Below are 7,500 nucleotides of genomic sequence, written 5' to 3' on the forward strand. Positions count from 1 at the left end.
GTGCTGCTGCGGCCGGCGCGCCCGTCCCCTGCACTCTCGGGGCCATGCTCGTCGCGGCGCCGCGCCGCCCCCTCTCGAGCCGCGTCGCTGGGTGGGGTCCGCACCCGCACCGCTCCTGCCGAGTTGGCTCTCGGGACGGTCGACGGTCGCCGCTCGCCTCCGACGGCCCGGGGCCAACGCCGCGCCGGTGAGCGCCTCGCCATCCCGCCCCGTCGTCCGCTCCGGTGAGGTCCGCACCTTCACCGCCTAGGTATGGAGCGCGTGTGTGCCTGCCTTCTCGGGATGGTCGACGGCCGCCCGCCCGGCCCCCGTCATTCGTGGGCGCAGCAGTCTCGTCCGCCGGCGGGGGAATCCGGCTGATCGATCGCGGTGCAAACGTGCGAATGCCCAACGTCCAATTCCGTCCGAAGCATGAAGACCTCGGTCGGTATCGGGCCGCCCCGCGGCAGACCCATCAACCCACCTCCGGAGATGGTAACGAGCCGAGCGTGGAAGTTCGCCGCACGTGTCGAGACCGTCGCTTCCACTCGGCCTCTCCCAAAGGTAGGACCGACCAAGCCGCATCGATCGGGGAACAGAGGTCTCCGCAGACGACACTCGCGAGGGCACCCGTGGCAGGCTGGTTCCCACACAAGTCTCCGTCACACAAAGTGCGTGCTCCCCTCCTAAAAGGCTTTTGGCTACCCGTCGGTCTGCCGGCCGTCGCCCACGGTTCCCGCTCAGACCCTGTCCGGAGCCCCTGGCGCGTCCTCGGACTTCCCGTCTGCCTTCACCTCGGTAAGCATTCAAAAGCCTTTTCTGTCTATAAATCACTGTAAGTCGGAGCTCGCCTGGCCTCCCGCTTACTGAGTCCGAAATAACCCCCGAAGGTTCACTTCGGCCTCCGCACTGTGTGTGTTGTGTTGTCTGTCTGTCTCGTGTGTCAACCGTACCACTGGAAATCCGTCTAAGTGCCTCTGGAAAACGTGTTCCCGAAAATCTCCGGGAACCCCGCCAATGCCCCCGTACAGAAATTGCATGTGTCAAGTCGGCGGGACGCCTGCCGGAAGTCCTGCCGGGCAGGTCGTACCTTGGCCCGGCCAGGCGGGGCAAATGCAACCTTCATAGCGCTCTCCGGGCCTAACTGGTTAACCGGCGCCGCGACTGACCGTACAACAATGACGTGTGTCAAACCGGCGGTAAGACGCCCGGAGCTCACGCCGGCCTCGTCGCACCTCGGGCCCGCCCGACGGGCTGGATCCGACCTTCACAGACTTCCGCCGTCAATTGGTTAACCGGCGCGGCGCCGGGAGCACGCGCCTCTGTCGGCGGTCGGCCCTCCGGTAGTGCCGCCGTGCATCGTCCGCTTCGGCCGGCAGCAGGGCCCCGAATCAGCCTTCATTCCGACTTCCGAGTTGGGACTTGGAATAATTTCGACTTCTGCCAAGGTCTCGGATCGGCGGTGGGACCTGCGGTAGTCCCACCGAAAATGCCGCCCCTCGGCCGGCACGGCCCTCCGAATACGTCCCCTCGCGGCTCACCGCAGCGGGACTTTGTCAGATTTTCGATCGGGCCGTAGCCCTATTTTTGGCGGAGGGACCTGCGGTAGTCCCACCGAAAATGCCGCCCCTCGGCCGGCACGACCCTCCGAATTCGTCCCCTCGCGTCTCCCCGCCGCGGGACTTTGTCAGAAAATCATTCGGGCAAGGTTTCGATTCGGCGGCCCGAGCACCGGTAGTCAGCCCGTATATGCTGCCCCTCGGTCGGCTTGGGCCTGCGGATACGTCCCGCTGACTGACTTCCGCCATTGGGAATTCGTCCGAAAATCCATACGGGCGACCTTGGGAAGCGTGCGGAAATACCGCCGCGCGGCCCGGGTTAACGAAGTGGGGAGGCCCGTAACGCCCGTCGACCACTCCTAAGTGGTCGAGAAAAACGCCTCCCCGTAAATCTCCGGAAACCCCGCCAATGCCCCCGTACAGAAATTGCATGTGTCAAAGGGGCGGCCGTATCTGACCCCGGCTGCCGAGCCTCTGGAACTCCTGCCCGGCTACGACCCTCAAATCCGACCCGCATCCAGACTTCCGGAGCGGACTCAGTTAACGAATTGCCACCGGGCAACTGGTTAACCGGCAGTTCTCGGACGGCTCGTTAGCCGTGCCGACCGACCCCCCCGGCCGTGCGGTGGAGCAAGACAACAGTCCCCGGGCGGGCAATCGAGTTCCCGACCGGGCCCTGGCAGATCGTTAACCGGCCCGACCGGGACAAGTCGTTAACCAACTTCGGCGTGACAAATGGTTAACCGGCCCGGCCGGGACAAGTCGTTAACCAACTTCGGCGTGACAAATGGTTAACCGGCCCGGCCGGGACAAGTCGTTAACCGACGTCGGCGTGACAAATGGTTAACCGGCCCGGCCGGGACAAGTCTTTAACCAGACCCCAGCAGGCACTGCGGTAACCGACCGGGTCCGGTGCTGACATGCAGAACAGGACAAAGACTTGGGCAGCGGCCCGGCGCGGACAGTTCTTCCGTTCGCCGGCTCGGTGACAATTGGTTAACCGACCGGGCTCAGGCAAATCGTTAACCGACGTCGGCGAGACAAATGGTTAACCGGCTCGGCCGGGACAAGTCGTTAACCAACTTCGGCGTGACAAATGGTTAACCGGCCCGGCCGGGACAAGTCGTTAACCAGACCCCAGCAGGCACTGCGGTAACCGACCGGGTCCGGTGCTGACATGCAGAACAGGACAAAGACTTGGGCAGCGGCCCGGCGCGGACAGTTCTTCCGTTCGCCGGCTCGGTGACAATTGGTTAACCGACCGGGCTCAGGCAAATCGTTAACCGACGTCGGCGAGACAAATGGTTAACCGGCTCGGCCGGGACAAGTCGTTAACCGACTTCGGCGAGACAAATGGTTAACCGGCTCGGCCGGGACAAGTCGTTAACCAACTTCGGCGTGACAAATGGTTAACCGGCCCGGCCGGGACAAGTCGTTAACCAGACCCCAGCCGGCACTGCGGTAACCGACCGGGTCCGGTGCTGACATGCAGAACAGGACAGAGACTTAGGCAGCGGCCCGGCGCGGACAGTTCTTCCGTTCGCCGGCTCGTGACAATTGGTTAACCGACCGGGCTCAGGCAAATCGTTAACCGACTTCGGCGAGACAAATGGTTAACCGGCCCGGCCGGGACAAGTCGTTAACCAGACCCGAGCCGGCACTGCGGTGACCGACCGGGACCGGTGCTGACATGCAGAACAGGACAAAGACTTAGGCAGCGGCCCGGCGCGGACAGTTCTTCCGTTCGCGCCGGCTCGTGACAATTGGTTAACCGGCCCGGCTGGGACAAATCGTTAACCGACGTCGGCGAGACAAATGGTTAACCGGCTCGGCCGGGACAAGTCGTTAACCAACTTCGGCGTGACAAATGGTTAACCGGCCCGGCCGGGACAAGTCGTTAACCAGACCCCAGCCGGCACTGCGGTAACCGACCGGGTCCGGTGCTGACATGCAGAACAGGACAGGGACTTAGGCAGCGGCCCGGCGCGGACAGTTCTTCCGTTCGCCGGCTCGTGACAATTGGTTAACCGACCGGGCTCAGGCAAATCGTTAACCGACGTCGGCGAGAGAAATGGTTAACCGGCCCGGCCGGGACAAGTCGTTAACCAGTCCCGAGCCGGCTCTGCGGTAACCGACCGGGTCCGGTGCTGACGGGCAGAACAGGACAAAGACTTAGGCAGCAGCCCGGCGCGAACAGTTCTTCCGTTCCCCGGCTCGTGACGATTGGTTAACCGACCTCCGGTCCACCCTCCGAAAGTGCCGCCCCTCGGTCCGAACGTCGCTCCCAACACGTCCCCCGGCTGCTCCCCGCCGCGGGACCTTGTAGGTTTTGAATTCGGCGGAAGCCGTAGTTTTGGCCGAGCGCCATAACACGAGCCCTAGCCCCAGCCCAAGCCCTAACCCATATCCTAGCCCTAGCCCTAACCCTAACCCTAACCCCAGCCGTAACCCTAACCCAGGCCCTAACCCTAACGCTAACCCTAACCCCCGCCCTAACCCTAAACCTAACCCCAGCCCTAACCCTGAACCTAACCCTAACCCTAGACCTAACCCCAGCCCTAACCCTAGCCCTGGCCCTAACCCTAACCCTAAACCTGGCCCGAACCCAATCCCCGGGCGGGCAATCGGTTTGCCCGACCGGGCCCTGGCAAATCGTTAACCAACGTCGGCGAGACAAATCGTTAACCAACGCCGGCGAGACAAATGGTTAACCAGCCCGGCCGGGACTAGTCGTTAACCAACCCTAATGCGGCGGGACTTGGAATAATTCCGACGTCTGCCGAGGACTGCGATGGGCGGTGCGACCTCCTGTAGTCCCGACGGAGGAGCCGCCCCTCGGCCGGCACGGCCCTCCGAAGACGTCCCCTCGCGGCCACCCGCCGAGGTATGACGCGTGCGGACCTGCCAGGAGCACAACCCAAACCTTAAAACTAACCCTGGCCATAGCACGAGCCCTAGCCCCAGCCCAAGCCCCAACCCATATCCTAGGCCTAGCCCTGACCCTAGCCCCAACCCTAGCCCTAACCCCAGCCCTAACCCTAAAGCTAACCCCCGCCCTAACCCGAGCCCTAGCCCCAACCCGAACGCTAAACCTAACCCTAACCCCAACCCCAACCCTAGCCCTAACCCCAGCCCTAACCCTAAAGCTAACCCCCGCCCTCACCCGAGCCCTAGCCCCAACCCGAACGCTAACCCTAACCCTAACCCCAACCCCAACCCTAACCCTAACCCTAACCCTAGCCCCAGCCCAAGCCCCAACCCATATCCTAGCCCTAGCCCTGACCCTAGCCCGAACCCTAACCCTAACCCTAACCCCAGCCCTAACCCTAAAGCTAACCCCAACCCTAACCCTAACCCTAGCCCCAACCCTAACGCTCACCCTAACCCTAATCCTAACCCCAGCTCTAAGCCTAAGCCCCGCCCTAACCCGAGCCCTAACCCCAATCACAACCCTAACCCTAACCCTAACCCTAACCCTAACCCCAGCCCTAACCCTAAAGCTAACCCCAACCCTAACCCTAACCCTAGCCCCAACCCTGACCCTAACCCTAACCCTAGCCCCAACCCTAACCCTAACCCTAACCCTAACCCTAACCCTAACCCTAACCCTAACCCTAACCCTAACCCTAACCCTAACCCTAACCCTAGCCCGAACCCAATCCCCGGGCGGGCAATCGGGTTGCCCGACCGGGCCCTGGCAAATCGTTAACCAACGTCGGCGAGACAAGTCGTTAACCAGCCCTGCCGGGACAAGTCGTTAACCAACGTCGGCGAGACAAGTCGTTAACCAGCCCGGCCGGGACAAGTCGTTAACCAACCCTAATGCGGCGGGACTTGGAATAATTCCGACGTCTGCCGAGGACTGCGATGGGCGGTGCGACCTCCTGTAGTCCCGACGGAGGAGCCGCCCCTCGGCCGGCACGGCCCTCCGAAGACGTCCCCTCGCGGCCACCCGCCGAGGTATGACGCGTGCGGACCTGCCAGGAGCACAACCCAAACCTTAAAACTAACCCTGGCCATAGCACGAGCCCTAGCCCCAGCCCAAGCCCCAACCCATATCCTAGGCCTAGCCCTGACCCTAGCCCCAACCCTAGCCCTAACCCCAGCCCTAACCCTAAAGCTAACCCCCGCCCTAACCCGAGCCCTAGCCCCAACCCGAACGCTAAACCTAACCCTAACCCCAACCCCAACCCTAGCCCTAACCCCAGCCCTAACCCTAAAGCTAACCCCCGCCCTCACCCGAGCCCTAGCCCCAACCCGAACGCTAACCCTAACCCTAACCCCAACCTCAACCCTAACCCTAACCCTAACCCTAGCCCCAGCCCAAGCCCCAACCCATATCCTAGCCCTAGCCCTGACCCTAGCCCGAACCCTAACCCTAACCCTAACCCCAGCCCTAACCCTAACGCTAACCCTAATCCTAACCCCAGCTCTAAGCCTAACCCCCGCCCTAACCCGAGCCCTAACCCCAACCCCGACCCTAACCCTAACCCTGACCCTAACCCTAACCCTAACCCTAACCCTAACCCTAGCCCGAACCCAATCCCCGGGCGGGCAATCGGGTTGCCCGACCGGGCCCTGGCAAATCGTTAACCAACGTCGGCGAGACAAGTCGTTAACCAGCCCGGCCGGGACAAGTCGTTAACCAACGTCGGCGAGACAAATCGTTAACCAACGTCGGCGAGACAAGTCGTTAACCAGCCCGGCCGGGACAAGTCGTTAACCAACGTCGGCGAGACAAGTCGTTAACCAGCCCGGCCGGGACAAGTCGTTAACCAACCCTAATGCGGCGGGACTTGGAATAATTTCGACGTCTGCCGAGGACTGCGATGGGCGGTGCGACCTCCTGTAGTCCCGACGGAGGAGCCGCCCCTCGGCCGGCACGGCCCTCCGAAGACGTCCCCTCGCGGCCACCCGCCGAGGTATGACGCGTGCGGACCTGCCAGGAGCACAAGCCAAACCTTAACCCTAACCCTGGCACTAACCCTAACCCTAACCCTGACGCCAGCCCTAACCCTAACACTAGCCCTAACTAACCCTAACCCTCACCCTCACCCTAAAACGCCCAGTCTTTGTAACTGGGCGTACGTCGGTCCCGCAGCGGCGCGCGGCTAATTCGCCCCTGGACCTGCTAGCACCTTCTGCGAATACCGGCGAAGACGCTGACCCAGCCAGCCAGCCAGCCAGCCAACGCGCTCGTCTGTGCCGGCACACTGCAGCTCGGCAACCGGGGAGCCCACAGCCAAGCCCTCGCGAGGCTGCTGTAGCTGGCCCACCCACCCACCTCCCCCAAAGACGGGTCGTGTGGGAGCCAGGTGTCCGGACCCGGGCTGCGGTTAACCATTTACCCGCGTGCAATTCGTTAACCGACTCTGCTTCGGAAGTCCCGATGCGGGACGGATTTGCCGGCCGCTGCCGGCCCGGAGTTCCAGAGACCCGGCCGCCGGGGTCAGATTCGGCCGCCCCTTTGACACATGCAATTTCTGTACGGGGGCATTGGCGGGGTTCCCGGAGATATATGGGGAGGCGTTTTTCTCGACCACCTAGGAGTGGTCGACAGGCGGTACGGGCCTCCCCACTTCGTTAACCCGGGCCGCGCGGCGGCATTTACGGGCGAACGGCGACTTCGCCCGTCCGTCCGGCCGGACGGATTTTCCCACCGATTCCCACTGGCGGAAGTCCGCATGGGGACCGATTCGGTGGCCTCTGCCGGCCGGGGGGTCGCCCTCCTCGGGCAGCCTGCCGGTGCCCGGGCCGCCGAGTCGGAACCTTGGCCGAATGAATTTCGGACAAATGCCCCGATGCGGAAGTCCGTAAGGGGGCCGATTCGGAGGGCTGTGCCGGCCGGCCGGCCGGCCGGCGACACTTTCGGCCGGACCACCGGAGCTCCCCGCGAGTCCCGACTCCGAGACTTGGAGTCCCGGGCGGGCGGGCGGGAGCCACGGTCGAGGCGCGGCATCCG

The sequence above is a fragment of the Hypanus sabinus genome, unplaced genomic scaffold (genome assembly GCF_030144855.1).
Source record: "Hypanus sabinus isolate sHypSab1 unplaced genomic scaffold, sHypSab1.hap1 scaffold_1093, whole genome shotgun sequence".
NCBI classification, from domain to species: domain Eukaryota; kingdom Metazoa; phylum Chordata; class Chondrichthyes; order Myliobatiformes; family Dasyatidae; genus Hypanus; species Hypanus sabinus.